The sequence below is a fragment of the Cryptomeria japonica genome, chromosome 3, assembly GCF_030272615.1.
Source record: "Cryptomeria japonica chromosome 3, Sugi_1.0, whole genome shotgun sequence".
In the NCBI taxonomy this organism is placed as follows: domain Eukaryota; kingdom Viridiplantae; phylum Streptophyta; class Pinopsida; order Cupressales; family Cupressaceae; genus Cryptomeria; species Cryptomeria japonica.
In genome coordinates this window covers 860,033,839-860,055,498 of record NC_081407.1, presented here as the reverse complement: position 1 = coordinate 860,055,498, position 21,660 = coordinate 860,033,839, and positions in this window count along the sequence as shown.

Below are 21,660 nucleotides of genomic sequence, written 5' to 3'. Positions count from 1 at the left end.
AATCTACACACCAGTTTCTCCTCACCTTTGACCTCAAATCCTTGGGGTTGTTCCATATATATCTCATCCTCCAAATCACCATGGGGAAAGGAAGTTTTCACATCTAGCTATTCCAAATGAAAATATTTAGCAATCACAATACTTAAAATAGTACGAATAGAAGTCAACTTAACAACTGGAGAAAAAATCTCAGCAAAATCAATTCCCTTTTTTCTATGCAAATCCTTTAACAACTAGCCTGGCTTTAAATCTATTCTTACCTCCATCTTCCTCTTTCAACCTATAAACCCATTTGTTTTGTAAATCCTTTTTACCTGTAGGCAACTTACATAATTTACAAGTCTGATTTTTATGTAAGGAGTCCATTTCTTCTTTCATGACAAGCTCCCAATGAACCTTTGTATCCACCTACATAGCATCATCATATCCTTTTGGCTCACCAACATCTATTAACAAAATATAATATAAAGAGGGAGAGAACCTGTCAGGAGGTCTACTTAGCCTTGTTGACCATCTAACATTCACTGGAGTTTGTGGTATTTCTGGTTGTTGTTGCTGCGCATGAGGAACCACTGGAACATCACTATTTGGAATATCATCCAACATAACAAAATCCTTTTCTTTCTTCACATGTTGTTGCAACTGATCTTTGTACAATGCCTTCTCATTGAATACAACAAACTTGCTTCTCACAATTTTCATATTTTCAACATCCCAAAGCCTATAACCAAATTCATCAATGTCATATCCAACAAATTTTTTTTTTTTTTGACTTTGCATCCAGCTTGGTTCTATTTTCAGAATCTACATGTGCAAATGCTTCACATCCAAAGCTTTTGAGAAAATAATAACTCATCTTCTTACCTATCCATGCTTCCTTTGGAATACCACAACCCAAAGGATATGAAGGACCTCTATTAATTAAATATACAACAATATTGATAGCCTTTGCCCACATGTTTAAAGGCAGCTCAACATGCAATCTCATGCTCCTTGCACACTCCATTATTGTCCTATTCATTCGCTTAACCACTCCATTTTCCTATGGAGTTCTTGGAACCATTTTCTGCCTATGAATTTTGTTAATGGAGCAATAATATTCAAATTCTTTGCTGCATTACTCACCACCATTATCAAATCTGAGACATTTTAATCTCTTACCTTTCTTATTTTCAACCAAGCTTCTCCATTTCTTAAATGTTTCAAATACATCAGATTTATTCCTAAGGAAGTAAACCCAAACCTTCCTAGTTGTATCATCTATGAATGTAACATAATACCGAGAGCCACCGAAGGAGGCTACCTGAGCCAGTCCCCATACATTTGTATGCAGAAGCTCCAACTTTTCATCTTTCTTTTTCTTCCCATCCTTGAGAAACCTAACTCTCTTTTGTTTTCCATACACACAAATTTCACATAAATCCATATTAGTGCATTCCAGACCTGGTAAAACCTTTCTAGAATGAAGTATCTTCATACCTTTTTCACTAATATGCCCAAGTTTGTTGTGCCATAGTGTTGTCTCAGAACCAACATCAACCATTTTAGTTTCTTCCCATGAATCCACAACAACTATTCCTAAATGTGTTTGGGTTTTATCTGCAGCAACTAAAGTAGAAGGAATAGTATGACTTGTACAAAGATATAAGGTGCCTACTTTCACACCTTTTTCTACTATCAAGGCACCCTTTGAAACCTTCCAATTTTTATCATTAAAAGGTAACTGTGCAACCTTCATCACCTAGCCACCCTGCTGAAATTAAATTCCTACTCAGCTTTGGAATGTGCCTTACCTCTTGTAGTAGCCAATGATTCCCATTTTTCAACTTAATCTTAATTCTTTCGCTTCCAACAGTCGGACAGGATTCATTATCTCCCAAATAAACTAGCCCAAAACGCCCTTGGACATAATCAAGAAAATAAATTCTATGGGGGGTAGCACGAAATGAAGCCCCTGAATCTAAAACCCATGAATCATCAACATTATCTAGGGAAATAATCAAAACATCTTCTTTAGATTTATTACTTACCACATTTTCCTCCTTATTACCCTCTTGTTTGTCTACTTCTTTATTCTTCCAAGATCAATAATCTTTCTTTAGATGACCTGGTTTCCCATAGTACCAACAATCTTTCAGTCGTTTGGATTGGGATCTCTTGTCTTTTGATTTTCCTCGTGACTTCCCACAACCTCTAGAACCTTTTCCTCTCTCAATTGGTCTACCCTTGCTTTCTATATTCAAAACACTACATGATGTGGATCCACCTGAGATTTTCCTATGAATTTCCTCACTCACAAGAACATCAACAACATCATCAAATTTTAAGGTATTTGTACTAGAAACAAAGTTACTAACCGCCATTACCAAACCATTCCAGCTTTCAGGCAAAGAAGACAATATCAGGAGAGCCTTAACTTCTTCATCAAAATTTACCTTTGGAGAAGACAACTAACTAGTAATCGTATTAAATTCATTTAAATGATCTATCACAGATCCACCTTCAACCATCTTTAGATTAAATAGACGCTTCATGAGAAATACCTTATTTGAGGATGAGGGTTTTTCATACAATTTAGCCAGTGTTGCCATCAGTTCTGTAGTCGTCATTGCTTTTGTTATATTGAATGCTACAGACAGTGCCAGACATAGCCAAATGCTTCCTAGTGCCTTTTTGTCCAAAATATTCCAATCATCATCACTCATTGTCCCTTTCTTGGTTGTTCCTTCCAACGACCTCCATAAATCCTTTTGATAGAGATAATCCTCCATCTGCATCTCCCATAACTAATAGTTATGCCCATTAAATTTTTCTACCTTCAATTTACCCTCGTCCACCATTGCTCCCACTTAATCATGAGACTCCCACTCAATCGTGACATTTTTCTTGTAGACGATAATCAAACAAAACCAGCTCTGATACCACTCATTAGAAATTGCATGCAAAAAATATCTATTATATGCAGATAAATATTAACACAGGAATGAAAAACTCATAAATAATAACAACTAACAAACAATATTTAACATGGTTCACCCAATCTCGAGCTACATCCACCAAAAATAGAGTCCAATATTATTATCTAGTAAATAAAAAACAATTACAACCAACAATCCCTTGCAACTCAATACTACTGCAAAATGCTATAAAATTCTCTACGAAAAACCCCTAACCCTTAGGCTTTTTATCAAGACTTATGTCGGTTACAAAATTAGGGTCACAGCCAACAGAAAAATAACACCCGACGCCTTTATCAAATAATAAGTCTTTTTGGCCTCTCAGGGTGCTGCCCCTTGACCCCACCTTGGGGGCGCTACCCCCAAACCCCCATTGAAAAATATGGGGGGAAACCATGCTGATAGAAATGGAGAAACTTTAACCTGTGAGTCTGATTAGGCTCCATATAACAACACCTTTGTCTAATCATCTATTGTAATATCCGACCCCATGCAACTGAAAATCCCTGAGACCTCCTATCTGGACAGAGGAAGCCACCTATCAAACCTACTAATATAGATGGCAGTGGGGCATACTGATATACCATGTCCTTCCATTCTATTGAATAACCACTAAGCTGAGGATCAACAAACACCTCTCGTAATACAATAGTCTCACCCTACTCCTCCACATCATACTGAACTATCTCACCAGTAATCGGAATTCACAAGATCCTGTAGAGGCCCTCTAGTGTCACAGTGATCTCTCCAGTCCAAAAATGGAAGGTGTTATGATCACTGTGCCACCTCTCCACCAATGCAGTCAGTAGAGCCCTATTCTTATGATAGGAAGGCATGTGCAGGATATGTGACAAGCCACATGCAACAATAACAACTCTGTCATCATCGGTCAAAGCTCTCTGCATGGCCAATGTCTTCAAGTATCACTCCCAAAGCATAAATACCCCATGTCAAGCCTACATCACAATATCAAACACCATATCAGTTCTATCTATAAAATCAATCAATCAACATATGTCAATCAAATAATCTTCTATCTGCTCAATGTGAGATCTTAAACAATCTCATTAAGCCCCTATCAGTGACATTCATCACGCTATCAATCAGGAGTTTCAGTCATAAACTCTTCATCAATCAGGTGGGTTTAGCTTAGCCTATCCTATCAACTATCAAACTGACCTCTTATATCAGTGACGCAAATCACACTATCCAATACCAGTCAAACCCATATCAGGAACACAATGACTCATATCGACATACCAATGACCTATATCAAATCACAATTATCTCATATCAAACACAAATTTTATCTCCTATTGACTTAAGTGACCCATATCAACACAATGACTCATATCAAAATCAAATGAACCCATAGCGAATCAAAAAGACCCATAACGACTCCATATTGAAATCAAGTTATCCCATATCGAAATCAGTGACCCATATCAGTGTCGCAAGTCACGCTATCATTTTAAGAGTTTCGATCTTAAACTCTTATCAACATGGGAAGTTTCATCTCTGCCTATCTTATCAGTGACCTAGTCACTGAACCTATAAAGCACTTGGAGTGTCGATCATACACTGTCAAGTAGACCTCTCCTATCAGTGACACAGGTCACGTTATCAATCTAGAGTTTCGATCATAAACTCTATCTATCTAAACACAAACAAACACTTTATCTAGTCCTATCAATATCAAACTTCAACATTTTCGACAAAATCAAGAGAAAACACAACCTATTGCCCATTGAACCAATTATTCGATATCAACTACATCCCAAATATCAAATTGGCCAACTTCAATTTTTTTTTTTAAATATAGAAAACACTCACTATTTTAAATGCGCTAAAACAGTCATCAAATGTGCCATTTCGTATGCGCTAAAACAGTAATCCAATGCACCCCAACATCAAACATATGCGCTAAAAAACAAGACAAATACACTAAAGTACACAACATATGCACTAAATAAAACATCAAATGCGCTAACCTGGCAATTGTATGCACTACGATAAAATTTAAATGCGTTATACAAAACAACATATGCACTTCAAAAAATATTATATGCACTAAAACCAAAATCTAAAACTAGGGCACGAAAAACATGCCAAAAATCTTGAAAAATCTATCTAAAATACTCAAAAATCAAACAAAAGAGATTAGAAAATCCACTCATAGGAGGTCCATAGTACTCCATACGCTACTGGCCTCTCATAAAGTTGAACCCGCTTGAATCTATGACTCTGATAGGGAGGCATCATCTTGCTCTCTCTTCTCTTCTCCTCTTGAAGCTCCAATCTCCAAATGCCAAGTGCACAAATGAGCTGGAATGGGACCCTTGGAGGCTTATATAGCCCATGGTGATGTAGGTAGGGTGTGCTGCCTAGATGGATGTGTGGGGCATGTTTGCGCTATTCTTGCACCGTATTTTCACCATTTTTAAATCACTTTTATCGACATATCAATATTGAAAAATAAAAAAAATAAAAAAATAAAAAAATTCCAAAAATCGTCAAAAATTAACATCACCTCGAGTGGCAAATTTTTCTCAATTCATCTCTGGAGGGGGCATCATTATCATATCAGCATCATATCAATATCAGTATTCATATCTGGGGCATCATATTAAAAATTTTGGCAATGACAACAAAATCAAAATTTTTGCGACATGTCGAGTGAGTTTTCTTTGAATCAACATGTGGTCACACGTCACTTCAAAGAGGGGAAAAATGTAGATGCCTAAAATTGGTGCATCTAATTAAATGAATTTTATTTGTTTAATTATTTCTTATTCACCTATTAGTTAAACTAAGGTTTAATTAATATCCCCTTTTCTTCTATCTAGCCATTAATTAAATACAAACATTTGATTAAATCCCCCTTTTTCCATTAATTGAATAAATTCTATATATTTAATTAGATTCCCTTTCCACATTTTAATTAAATTTACATTTAATTAAATTCATCTTCTTGCATATAAATAAATCAAATTTATTTATAAAACCCTCTCCACTTGCACTTTCCTACAAATGCAAGTTGCATTCATTTTTGGTTGAAATAAATCTTTTTATTTTAATTAAAATCTTAATATCTCCCACTTGCATCCTAAGAATCCTTCTAGAATCCCTTTAATCCCACTTAACTAGTCTTAAGTCTTCTAAATCATGTCATATTCCTAAATTTGGGGAAGTCACTTCTCCAAATTTGGAAGAAAGTCTTCTAAATGCATTAAAGACTTTATCTCTTCAACAAGTTAACTTATTGAGTTCCTCAAATTTGTAAGGCTGTTGCAAATTTGTCTCCAAAGTCTTCCAAACCATTAATGGTTAATTCAACCTTACCACATGATTATAGACTTTCTCTCTAACTCAACCCCCATCTAACCCAAGGGTCTCATCAAGCACTCACTGCTTTGACCCTAGTTATCCTATTAACCCTTGCACAAGAGTTTACCCTTTGGGTAAAAGCTTTATCAACCGGTTAATCATGATTAACCTTAACCACACTCTCCTAGGGTGACCTTCATGTCTTCTCAGGCACTTAATGCCTCTTAAATCTCCTCTCAAGCCACCTCTTGTTGACAATTGTCACCATTTCATTGGTGAAAATTGTAAACATGGATTGAGTAACTTTCAATCCCAGCCTTTGTTAAGATTATTTAATCTGAACCATCCATTTCCCTATTTTCCCTATAAATAGGACTCACTTTCTTCATAATCCGTATCCAAGTTTTAATGCATCTACACTATAGTCACATAACACTAAGCATTTTGCCTCTCTTTGTTAGAATAAGCATTTTAGATCATTTGAATAGCATCATAGCATAGATTTTTATCATGTTTTAGCTTATGATGTTAGTTTCATTTCCATTCTAGATCAATATCATCTTCATATCATACTCATGCTAGTTTAATATCATACTAATCTTGTTATCTTATACCATATCATAGTTCCATATCAATAGCGCATGCTAGGATTGTAGTTGCACTTGCATTTAGATCTGTTATCATATTATTCCTCATTCTTTAGGAAGTCATCCAGTGCTCTTCCAAGCTGAGAGCCACCTTGATTTGAAGGATCCTTGGAGATAGAGAACAATGAGATGACTTTAGAGATCTTGTTTCACTAACTTTTTTATGATTTCTAATCTCTAATATAATGTTTCATTGGTGTGCTTGACTTGTTTCTCATTCACAGGATTCCACACTTCTAAGCATACACTTATAGTTATTGTCGTGCTTTGTGAAGTGTACCTATACCTACAAATACAATGCACTCAATAAATCATTACAAGCAATGGTTAGAAAATTGAAACAATGAAAGACAAAACCATAGCTAATCGACTTATTGCCTCCTAGTAAATGCGAGTATGAATTTTGCTCTCAGATCTTATTATGCAAATTCCAATGACTTGACTACACTTAGATGGAGGATTTGAATGAAGAAAACACATGATCTAGCAAGAATAGCATGTTTAAGATACATGATTTCATGATTATTCTAGAAAATAAGCTAGAATGAAGATGCAATTAAGCTAAGATTTGAACATGATAACAATGCTTGAAATGATAAGCTATAAACTAGATGCCTATACTAATAATGCTTGAATGAAAATGATATGAATCAAATGATATGCAAAAATCATATGAAATTGGGACCCTTTGAGCTCCAAAATGAGGTCTATTTATAGGATTTTTCAAGGCTAGGGGTGATGTGGCAAGAATCAACGGTCAAGATTGATCTGAAGATATCAATGGTTAAATTGGAGGAGGGTGGCAAAGGGGTTTGAATTAAAGGGAACATCTGTCATCTCTATGGTGACAAGTGTCAAGAGGCTTCTAGAAGAGGTTAGAAGAAAGGGAACACTTAGTGACAAGTGTCGCAAAGGTTCTAGAAGATGTTGGATGAAAGGGGACATGGTGGTAGGTAGAATGGGTTAGGTTTAGGAATGTTAGGTTTAGGAGTGGTAGAAGTTAGGAGAATTTGAATTTAAAAATTCAAATAATATGAAAATGGTAATTAATTTCAACAACCCGTGAATTTGATTTGTTTTAATTAATTAAAGGATTAGAAGAAATGAATTTGGTGGGGGGAATTAATTAATTTAGATTAATTAATTAAAGGGGTGAAATGAAATGAACCTATTTAATAAATCCTTAGATTTATTAATAAGTAGATGAAAAGGGAAATTTAATCAAATTGCTTAGTGAATTCAATTAAATCTGGAAGAAGGATTAATTAAATAATTGCTTATTTAATTAATTATCTTCAGACCATTTTTAGGTGTATACAGTTATCATTACCAAGGATTCATTAAAGTGAATATATATTCCTATTTTGATTATAATATATAATCCAATATGAAGTTACTATTAAGAAAACCATTATAAATTGGGTAAGACTCGTAATATTTAGAAAAAAAGTAAATATTAATATCAAGAAGGTCCTTATTTAGACCATAATTTTTTTACAAATCTCATATCATAGTCAATGAGGGTCTTTATATGAGCAATAGCTATTATAATGCTTTTCTTGCAGCCCATGAAAAGTCATCTTATAATAATAAAATTATAATCAGTCAATCATTCGGTTGTTGAAGTTTTCTTTAGGAATATAAACTCTATCAAGAAGTCAATATTTTAGATGTTTGAAGGGCTCATAAATGAACATAAGCTATGTTCGAGAGACTATCTCATAGGATTATGTAATTAGGACTTGAGTATAACGACAAAGTTTGAACAAGTAATCTCATAGGTTTCACAACCGCATGAAAACACATAAGTGTAAGGGTTGAACTACATGCATTTGTAAGATTTCTTGAAAATACAAGGGGTAATAATAATGTAATATGATAAGAAAATTCAAACAAATTGTATTAAGAATTAAGCATAATTCAAAAGAGTTGTACTCTATTATTGTCTTTTGTTATAAAGAACCATGTTAATAATACAATGGAAGAGTCTAATATTATAAACTCAATATGTCTTATAGAGATTAGACTGAAACAAGTCTTAGATAGAGGTGGCTAGAAAAGAACTTAGAATTAAATGATAAGCCAAACATAAGCCTTCTTATTTTTATGGCATATAATTCACATAGACACAAGAGAACAAGAAGTGAAAAGTCATGCATCTCTCAACTTGAAAGCCAATTATAATAACATTAAGATGAGACAACTTATGTATGTAACATTAACAAGAGAACTAGAGGAAAATGCACTTCATGTAAGTGTTTTATTATAAAAACCTTTGCCAAGGTGGCATAAAGGTCTTCTTGTATCGAGTCACTACATCATATCTAGATGCATAGCCTAGTCCTTGGCTCATAGATAGTTAGTAAGAGACTATAGTTGTGTGATCGACTAGGATTGCGTAGGATACAACACTAGGCTAAGATAACAACCTTGACCCATTCCCGTGTTTGTACCCTGTTGGCAAGAGACACTATTCTGGTGATGTTGGATGCATGGAGATTATTAGGGGTTGTCATTTATGGAAACTCAGTCTAGTAATCCTATCCGGTACTTGTAGATTTGATCTACCAGAAGTCATATTGACTTTAGGCATAAGTCTGACATAATGTGAGCACAATATTGTAGATTCATTGAGCATAATTCATTCCAGGTTGTATAGTTTCAATTGCGGTGATTGGAGTAGTTGACTGGATGTCTAAGGAAACTTACTTTGCATTTTCAGCCTCTGGTGTTGATTCTAGTGCATGATTCTTGGTCCAGTATCCAGTGATTCTGGAAGAGCAGAGCTATTGTGTGGACAAGCTGGGTAATGTGTGTTGTGGAATTGTAGGAATGATTTTGGTGATTGTTGTTGTGTTCGAGGAGTTTGTTTTGTTGTGTGTGAATCTTGCGATCATATGTTTTAGGTCCGGTATATGGATTTGTGATGTATTGAACCGACATAAAACTACACATTTCATATTTTGCAGTTTTGTGAAGCTGACTTGTTGGAGATTTATTTTGGCCATGCAGATATATAAGATCAACTTGGAGGATCATTTTTATAGATCGTGTGTGTACGAAATTGTTTTTGTAGCATTTGAGCATAGTTTCACATGCACATCTTGAGTTTTGGTGATTCGATATTTGGCAGCAGAGCAAAACAGAGCAGTTTCTCAGATCAATGGCAGTGGATCATTTTGAGCTTAATCAAAACTGATTCTTGGAATTTGTAGATGTTGTATTCCAATTCAAACATTGTATTTTCCTTTATATCTCATTTGTAGGATAGTGAGTCCTCTGGGGTTGTAACCCTATTTTATATTGAGTAATGCTTTCTCTCATGTATAATCATGCCAAGACTTGTGATATAACTTAGTCAATCTATAATTATAGTAATCTCTAAATTTTTATTTATCTTCATGCTATATCATTTCATTGCTTAATTTGATTATATTAAATAAAATAGGGAAATGATCAAATTAGTTTCATAATGAAATACATTATAGAATTTCTATTCATTCGTATGTAATACTTTGTACAACATTATTATGTGATGGGTATTAAATCAAATGCAAAATATTTTCATATACAATTTTGTTAGCATATTTTACTTAATTTTGTGGTTGAAATTAGGAATTTTTCTTGTAGAAGAAATGGGTATTGTTACATATGGTATCAAAGCTACCAGGTTCACTACTAGATCTAGGATCTCCCCACCTAAAATTGTTTACAAATGTAAGTGTATCTAATGTAAACATTGTACATGTTTGGTGGATAGGATGAGAATTTGATAGACACCAAGGAAGAAGGTCTACATGGCACATCCTAATTTCCATTAGAAACAGAAAACTAAATTTGACTACTCTAAGTGTGCACTACTGATAGACAAAGAAACCTTGGCTAACATCATAAATATATTCCAAAAGGAGAGGGAAAAGTGGCTTATAGAGAACAAAGAAACTCTAGCCCCTTCTTCATATATAATTTTGGATGTAAACTAGACACCTTTCAAGAGAGTACACATGGAACCCCAATTAAGGGGAAGAATGCAAAGGAGGAAGAGGGATCCTATGCATTCACCACACCTCCTATATTATACCATCTACTTTTGAAGAGAAGGAAATGAACATTGAAACATCCCGCACTAGCAAAGATACTGTATGCGGGAAAAGTGGGTTGATAGAACTCCAAATGTGAAAAATGGAGCTCTATGGAGCCTTGCTCACACACACACAGGACTTCTTGGTGCAAGCTATGGAGTAATGAAGTATCACTCAGCTTCCCAAGGTTGGTCTCATGGTTCTCTATCTTACACAGTCCCTCAAACCAATGTTTTTGCTCTCAGATCACTAAGCAAAATGGTTTAGGGATGGCAAATGCAAGAACGAGGGATGCTTTTGATAGATTTTAGAATGAAATGCATTCTAAGCTATGCATGATCTTAAAATGCAATAAACTAGATTATAAGATGACAAGGTTAGTATGAATACTATCCTAACATGATATATTTAGTCTATGATTGACCTAAATGATAAAGAAAGTATTCTAAACATGCATATTTAGACTAATTTCTATTTAAAAGAGAGGCTAAAATGATGAGCATACAAATGTTATGAAAGCTTGAATGTATTTGAGCATAAGTGTGATATTACAAACTTGGATTCTATATGTAAAAATGGAGGAATGAGAGCTCTATTTATAGCAAAAATAGGGCAATGGATGGTCAGGATTGAAAAGGTTGATCAAGGGTTGAGTTTGAAAGTTGGGGATCCATGTTTGCAATTTGCACCAATGAAATGGTGACAAGTGTCAACATAGGGTTGGGTTGAGAGAAGGGTTGCTCTATTTATGTAATCATTTGCACAAGGGTTTATCCTATTAGATTAAGAGTTAATCCAAGAGTTAATCTAGAGGGTAAGGGTCAAGCTTAAGTTAGGCTTACCTATTAGATTAAGAGTTAATCCAAGGATAAACCCTTGTGCAAATGATTAAGGAATAACCATGGTCAAAGCAATGAATGCTTGGTGAGACCCTTGCGTTACATGGAGGTTGAGTTAAAAGAAATTCTTTAACCATGTAAGAGGGTTTGAGTTAACCATTAATGGTTATGAAGACTTTGGGGAATTAAGTGGTTGAAGACTTGAAGCCTTTAATGGTTATCAAAGACTATGAGGTTTTTGAGAAGTGACCTCCCTTTGCTTAGGGATGTGACAAAGTTTAGAAGATGGGTTAGGCTAATTAGAAGAGTCTAAAAGAAATTAGAAATAGGTTTAGGAAGGCAAGTGGGAGATGTAGGAAAATGCAAGTGGATGGAGGGATAATAGAATTTAATTGAAATAAAGTAATTTAATTCAATTTGGTTGCAATTTGGGGAAATTAAATAAATTAGATTTATTTAATTTAGGATAACTATTTAATTAAATTTGAATTTAATTAAAAGTGGATAGAAGGGATTTAATTGAATAAAATGATTTATTCATTAAATGGGTATAGTGAATTTAATTTAAATAAATTGAGTAATTTACTTATTTAAATAGAGGAATGTGGGTAATTTAATTAAATTGGATTTAATTAAATAGAGAAATGAACATAAAATATTCATTTAGGAATATGGTCATTTTTATACGTCTACAGATACTAGAGCCTAAAATTAAAAACTTTTAATAATGTACAAAAAGGAATAGTACCATGATAATGTAAATGTTGTACATGATTTAAAATGAATAAAAAGAGATCATTTTTTGTTGTCTTGTAAATATTTTGTTGATGCTTTAATTTTAGTTGAAAATGGATACACTAGTTGTATATTTAACTAATAAACATTAAATTCCAAAAATCTAGGTACTATTGTTGATATATGGATCATTCTAGGGATAACTTTGGAGTCCTGAAGCCAGACAATTAGTCAACCATAGGCATATCCTGGTCAATGATCGTATAGTAGATAATAGGGATAACTTTGGAGGACCACATGAGGGGTCTAATCCCTTCAAAAATATGATGGAAAAACTAGATCATATATAATCTATCCTAAATGACACTAGAACTAGACTTGGAAATTTAGAAAAACAAGTTATGAACCACAATAGAATAAATGGAAACAAATAGGAAACCCAAGAGAGGGGAGACTTTAAGAGGTATCAACAAAATACTCTAAGTGAATATAGAAAGGAACACTTAGAAGCTAGAACTCAAAGTGAGTTGAAAAATCAATTGGCTATTAAACTCTCCCTTGACATGAAAAAGGTCACACCTACTAAGTTTGAGGGATTGGTGTAGGCAACATTGCTAATGCCTGGCTCACAAAAATGGAAAAATACTTTAAAATCCAAAACTTTATGGAATAAAAAATTCCATTTGGGGAGCATTCCAATTGTTTGAAGAAGCTTCCACATGGTGAGAGAGTACAAAGGCTGAATTGGTCCTAGAATCCACAAGTTTGACATCGGATCAGTTCATCGTTATATTTAGGTAGAGGAGACTACCTCAACTTCTTTTTAATAAGAAATTGATGGACTTACATTTAAACCTTCATCAAGGAGACTCCACTGTTAATTAATAATAGGAGAAATTCACTCAACTCCTAAAGTATGTACCCCAATATCAAGATGATGAAAGGTTTAAGATTAGGACGTTCATCATGGGATTTAATAACTAAATCAGTGGTACAATCAATGTTGTTGGACCAACCACTACGGATTAGGTGTACAAGAAAGCAATTAAATAGGAACATAGGTTGAAGATAGATATCATATATAGAGAGAAGAGTCATGATAAATATAAATGGTCACAATCCTCTAATTTTCTTAGGCAGAAAGGCGATAAACATGAGACAAGAAAAATAAATAACAAAGGATTTAGAGGAAATAAGAAATAATTGAGGGGAGATAAGAAAAACTTTAATAACTTAGGAAGGATAAGGATAGTTCTCACATGCCTTCAGAGAGAAGGGGACCTTCGGGAGGATGCTCTACTTGTGGAGGAAATCACTATGCTAACCAATGTTTAAAAAAAAGTTAAGGGGTACCACAATAGAGTAACACCTTACCAACCCAACAGACAACCTTCCAGTAGAGGATCCATGCAACATTGAACAACAGGTAGGTAGAGTATTATATAACCCTAATTGAAACAACATTTATTTTTTATGGAAACCCAGTCTAGATTCTTATAGATATAGGTGCAACTGATATTTTCATTGCACCTAAGATTTTAAGTAGATTCCCTAAAGAAGCTGGTTATATGAAAAAATATTGGTTTGTTGAGTATGCTAATCAGATGAGAGCTTAGGTAGAGCATTTTTTATTTGAAGCTAGGGTTGAGCTTCCAAGCTTTTCAAGTGAAGTAATTTTTTATGTAGCCCACTTAGGATCTTATGACATCATCCTAAGAAATAAATGGTTATGGAGACATAGGGAAAAGGTTGACTATTTCTCCAAGATAGAAGAGTGCCTAAATGATATAAGAAATAAGGTACATCTCCAAGGCACTCAATGAGAAGTTAGGATTCAAAAAATCTATCATGTAACTAATAAGAGTCAAGAGGAAAGGGTGTCAACTCTTTGGTGTTAAAATGGAAGAATTAGAGGAATCTAGGAAGATTACCTTTTTAGATGATTTTATGATTTACAAATATCCAAATCTCTATAGACTAGAGGAAGATGAATTTAGTGTTAGAGGTAAAACTTTTGCTAAAAAATACCCCTATCTTTGGGATTATCAAGATGTTTTTCTTGAAGAATTATTAGGGATACTCACTAAAAGAGTGTTTGAATTTTCAATGGACCTGGTTATAGTAGAAAAAACAATGTAAAAGGCTCAATACTAAATGACAATAATTGAAGTAATGGAGTTGAAAGTTCACCTATTGGAATTATTGAGCAAGGGTTTCATACAACCTAGTGTATCACCATGGGGAGCACCTGTGATCTTCATAAAGTAGAAGGATGATACTTTGTGCAATAAGTACCCTTTACCACATATAGATGATCTATTTGATCAAATGCATGGAGCCACAATATTTTCAAATATTGATTTGCGATCAAGTTATCATCAATTTTGGAGTCACAAATGTGTTAGTTGTATTCGTGAATTTGATGAATAGCATCGTCTGAGACTATCTAAACAATTTAATTGTAGTATTCCTAAACTATATTTTTATATACTCTAGGAGTGAGGAGGAACATTATCAACATCTTCTGATTTTCTTTAGCATTTAAGAGAGCACAAGCTATACGAGAAACTATCTAAAAGTACCTTCTTCTAGAAGTACAATATTTGGGTCATAATTTTTTTTTGAGGGAATACTAGTGGATCCAACCAAGATTAAGGCTATACTTGCATGGCCAACCCCTAGAAATGTTTATTAAGTATGAAGTTTTATGGGATTCACAATATATTACAAGAATTTTGAATTTTGTGATGAATTTTTCTAAGATAGCCAGTCCCATTACCTCCCTATAGAGATAAGCAAAAAGACTCAAATGGATAAGGAAGTGTGAGGAGGATTTTAATCATCTAAATGAGATATTGACAACAAGACCTATTTTTAAAAGTACTAGATTCAAAGGGTCATTTTGTAGTAGTTATCGATGCCTCAGTGGAAGGTTTAGGTGTAATCATGAAAGAAGGGCATGTGATTCCATAAAACTGAAGTCATACAAGCAGAACTATGCTCCTCATGACCTCAAGCTACTAGCAATTATGGATGGTATTTAGATGGTGGCATAACTACTTGTTAGGAAAACCCTTTGAACTCAAATTAGACCATCACGATTTGAAGTATATTTTTTTCTCAACCAAACTTAAACACTCAACAAAGGATATGGTTAGAATTAATTTTTTACTATGCTTTTGAGATAAAATACATAAAGAGTAAGGCAAACCATGTAGCAAATGCCTTGAGCCAATGGAGGCATATTTTTTTAATAGTCTTTATTCACCCCAATTTTAGGGCTCAAGTCTTGCATCCATCAGGAGAAAAGTATTACAATTAGATTAAAGAAATCATTCATGCTAATATCAAAGATCAAAGGTATGACAAAATCTACTTTGAGCCAGATGGTCTTACAAAGTATAGAAGTCAAATGCATGTGCTAGTTTTGATAGATCTAAGGAAGTTAGTTTGGAGAGAGGTGCATTATACACCACTGTCAGGTCATCTAGGAGTAGAAAGACTCATAGCAAATGTTAAGCCCTTGTATTTCTAGAAAGGATTGAAAGGTGATATAATATTTATGGAAAGTTGCTTTGAGTGTCAAAGGCTTAAGTCAAAACACCAACACCTATGATACTCTTACACCTATATGACATTCCAAATTGGAAATGACAAGTTATAAGCAATCATTTTGTGCAGGGTCTACCCATTTCTAGGAATAAACGTAACACTATATTGGTAGTGGTAGACAAACTTACTAAGGTAGAATACTTTATTCCTATAAACCTAACTGATGGATATTCCATCATAGCCTAGAAATTTATGCAAGAAGTTTTTTAGGATGTAGGAAGTTCCAAAGAAAATCATTTCTAATAGAGATGCATCGATGACATCAAGGTTTGGCAAACCTTATTCGCAACCTTAGGAACTCAACTGAATATAAGTTTAACATATCACCATAAGACAAATGGACAAACAAAATGAGTAAATTAGATCTTGGAATATCTATTGCAAACGTATTGCATAGATCAACAATACAAATAACAAGACTACTTACCTTTGGAAGAATTTTCTTACAATAACTCTTACCATTTTTCCATCAAGATGACACCATTTGATGCACTATATGGAAGTAAGTATTGAAATCCTACAAGTCGGGACAATATAGAAGATAGGAATAGCCTTGGATTAAAAATGCATTAAAAAATGGAGGAACAAATAAGGCTAATTAGGCATAGATTAGCAAAAGCCAATGATCAACAAAAGAGTTATTAAGATGCTAAACAAACCCTAAGACAATTTGTAGTAGGGGAGAAGGTACTTTTGAGAGTTAAACCACATAAAAAATCAATCAATTTTGTAAAATCATCTAGATTAGTTCTTAGATATGTGAGGTCTTTTGAAGTGCTAGAAATCATAAATCTAGTTGCTTATAGGATTTCTCTACCTCTAGCTCTTGTTAATTTGCATAATGTTTTTGATGTGTCTTATTTGATGAAATATGTATCTGTCTTTGATCACATGCTTGATTAGGATTCATTGTGGGTGTAGGATATAGGGATGGTCATGATAAAGCCTCACAAAGTGCTCAAGGTGTGCAAGCTTTGCTTGCGTAATCCTAAAATTACACAATGGAAGATCCAGTAAGACTAGCATGTAGAAGATAGTGCCACTTGGGAAGAATATGATGAGTTTCATTAGAAGTTTCTTTATTTGTTTAATTTCTTCAATAGTTAAAAAAAATTCTTTTACTTCATGTTAATATTATAATCATCAAGGATGGTGATTCTTGTGGAGGAGGATATGTCACACTGCTCCTTATGATTAGATGTGGTATTGCATCACTTGGTTATCTTTTATGTCAATAAAATGGAGATTGTTAGGAATCAATATGAATTCATTTTCATAAAGAAACCAACCATAAGCACAAAACAAACTCAAACCATTTCAAACATATCAAGAAATATTAGCATATAGGTAAATGCGGAAGATAAGCAAATAAATAAACACTACTTCCCTTATGATGCTCCATATGTCATTTTCTCTTCCTTTTCCTCCTCCTGTCTATGATCTCGTTGCTACAAGGTTGACACGTGAAGATTGTGAGATAGTTGAAGATAATGAATGTGGATCGCTCTCACATTTGCATAACAAAGGATGGATGGATGGAGATTTGGACATGGTGTAGTGGAGAAAATTTATTACCTCAAGGATGATGGATCCTAGAGAACAAACTGAGCCTTGAGTACCTCTTCTATAGTGATACTAAGGGTGAGCTAGAGGATACTAAATAACAGAGCTAGGCTAACACAAGACAAATAGATCCCCTAGACAACTCTAACAAGTCTCTGCAGATAGGATGAGCATATGTATCTGAGACTATAGTGTGACACACTGGTCTCCTATATGGACATATAAAAAGAGCCGTACAGAAGGATGCTAGACGTCCATACGGATGCACAGAAAGTAAAATAACTAAAAAATATAAAAGTGCAAATATCAGAAATAAAACAAAAGGATATAGGATAAGGCAAGAAATAAACACACAAGAGGTCCAAGCTATGAATCCTCCCCCTAAATGGTCTCCTCACGAACATGAACCTGCACACATGCAAAGGAGGAAAATGTTGGGGGTTGTGTTTTGGAGTCTACCTTAGTCAAACCCCCATTTTTGGTTTTTCCACCTCCATGGACAACCCAATAGATTCAACAAGAAAAGAAAGATAAAGAAGAAATACAAGATGAATGATATATAGATTCAAGGAGAATGCATAAAATGATATGAGAAAGAGAGAGAGAAAAAGAGATAACTCCCCTATGCAGTTCCAAATAAGACACTTTGAGTATGTTGTGTGTTCTCCAAGCTTGCAACAATGGTGGACTTATGAAAATCTATGAATATTGCTTAAGGAGATCACCAAGAGTTTCAACCTGCAAGAAATGATCCATAATACTCCAAAATGTCTTCAAATGGGAGAGATATAGGCCCTGGAATGAAAAATGATGTTGATGGGTGTATAGAGGCGTTAAGATCCATTCTAGGCGCAGGCATAATGCTCAGACGACCACCTGCAAACTATCAAATTCACATGATGCTAGCACGTCACCTAGACGTCTCTGCACCGCACTAGTATCCTGAGGATGACAAGTTAAAAAAGTTGGTAACAGTCGAGTCTAGAGCTCACAAAGTGATCTAGGTGGAAAAAAAGACAAAAGCGGTGGTACACAACCTTTGATGATGTGGAGAGGAAGTGCCATTTGTTGCACTAAATTGTACAAGGTGTAATTTTTGATATTACACATGGGAAGATAAAAATGAAATCCTATGGACATTCTTGCATCAAGATGATATGATAAAAGTGGATTGGTGAATAAATGGCCAACATAAAGATGTAAAATGAAGTGTTTATGCAATCAAATTGGTAGCATAAGAATGCAATGGAAGTGGATGATTTGTGAAGGGAGGGGAGTCCAATTTATAGGATTTTGAATTGGAAATGGATAGTTAAGATTGGAAGTTAATGAAGAGCTAAGATTGAAGGTGAGGAGATGAGTTGGATTGAACTCATAGCCTCATGACAAGGGTCACAAGGGGTAGGCTTTGAGAAGAGGGAAAAGTAAGCACACACGTGTATGAGAACCTCTTCGGAAGAGCACTTGTCATGGGGAAGAAGGAAAAGTGTTCTCACACATGTGTGAGAAAATCTTGGGAAGACCTTGTGGCTGACAAGTGGAAACACTTTTGGCAAAGTGTAAGAGCTATAGGAAGGCAAGATATGAAATGTGGACTAAAAGGGAAAGGTGTAGGGTGGCTCCAAAGGGAAGAGCATTCTCACACATGTGTCACCACCCATGGGTCAAATGTGAGGTGGAGAGGTGAAATAAATTGTGCATGCAAGTCATTTATGAGGGGAGTCACATGTGGACTTAGGTAGGTGTGTAATATTTAAAAATAGAATAAATTTTAATGGGGATTAAGCTTTGGTTTAACTAGCTTGATGGAGGAGATTAAAAGGTGGGTTTATAGGAATCACCATATTAGTTTAATTAAGTGAGAATTGATTTAACTAATTGGGACTAGGAGGAAGATTAACATATTTTCCTAAGGTTAAGTTTGATTTATTGAAATAAATCAAACTTTAGAAGAAATAAGATATATATATAATTAATTAATAAATTAATTATATGGATGGAAGGGGGTAATTAAGTAAATGCGATTTAATTAATTTAGGAATAATAAAGGGCTAACATGATTAATAAAATTAATTATGCAATGTGAGGTAATTAATTAAATATTAATTTAATTAATTATATGTGTACAATTTAAAATGAGATTATGAGAATGAAATAATTATGTTTACAATTTAAAATGAGATTATGAGAATGAAATGGTATCTTTAATGATTAATGATATGTGATTGGTATCTTGTTTTCAATGTATTAAAGATGAATTTATGCTATGGTCCAATTACACTCATGATTCCAAGATGGTTTCAGGACACACCACCCCTTTGTCTAGGAAGAGAGGGAGAGAATCATTGGAGAGAGGACTACAAACATGAGAACATGCAAGTGTTGTCATTTGAGTCTTTGAACACACTCACATAGAAATCCCTTGTGTCTTATTAGGTCTGAGTCAGTTGAATCTATGTTGCCTTTAGTTGTCAGCTTAGACCAAAGCAATGGTGGGATTAACCCGTGTTCTTAGAGAATCATCATAATCCATTAATTTCAGATTTGTTATCATTTGTCAATATTATTATTGTTATTAATATTGTTTTAGTTACTTAATCAATACATATATAAGTAGATGTATAAATACAATTCGTGTAAATTATGTCTCATAATCACACTTCACTTAAGTTGAATTAGGACACTTCATCTCATAGTAGTTTGCATATGAGACACTTAGGGAAGTGTGCACATAGGGAAGTTACTTGTAGGAGAAATTCCACCTTTTGTGGTCTTATCTTGTTGTTACATTCCACATTCGATGGGTGATCCACATCTTGTGAAATATTTAATTATTTCTCCTACCTACCCTCATTTCTTATTTGGCCACATGTCATGCTCGTGTGCTCACATATCTATTTGGATTTGCCTTTATAAGCAAGCTCATCTTCATTGTATGATTTATCCAGTTGATCACATTTTGCATCTTGATGAGAATACAGTTTTTTCTTGTCAATCTTTTGTCTCTCTTATTTGTGCTATTCATCATGCTCTAGATCTTGGTTATATTTGACAAATTCTTACATGGTATCAAAGCCATTGGGGCTTCAATGAGTAATATTTTTGGAGACATCTTTGGGCGTTTGATTTTCGGATATGAGGAGAAGCATATTTTGGGAGCATCCTACAACAATTTCGACCTCACCAGTAAGTCCGAGAGGTTGTTTCCATGAATTTTGAGTATAAATTTGCCTATATTTGATGAAAATTAATTTTGGGGCTTTGGAGGAAAATGTTTCCCTATCTGGGTCGTACAATACGATTTTGCAAAAAAAAAAAAAATTTTTGCAAATTTATTTTTATTCCCATATTTCATTTTATAAATTCATAATTTTTTATAAAGTATTGTAAAAAGTTTTTATTTAAAAAATAAAATAAAATTGGAGGGAGGGTGTTTACCCCTGCCCCCTGTCATACCCTGCACACAATTTTTTTTGCACGGTTTGTACTTTCATTTGGGGCCCGCCGCCCATTTTCCTCCAATCATTGCACCTTTTGCTGGGGATTCTTTCACTGGACTGTTCCTTGTTTCTCCCGATTGCCCTCCTCCCGTCAGCTACCTTGGCACCCACTCCGCCTCGAACACACTCAGCTCCTCTCGGTGCCTAACCCTATCTCCACCACCATTGGCTATCATAGCTAGCCCCCCTTGGCCCACTCCGCCTTGGTCTTGTTGGTAATAATGCAACAAACTGAGAGGGGGGGTGAATCAGTTTGCACCAAAACTTACTGCAACTTAAACCACAAATCAGATCCGATAATTAAAAATTAAAGCATGAAACAACACCACATCAATAACACACATAACACCAAGATTTTTGACGTGGAAAACTCATTTAAGGGAAAAACCACAGTGGGA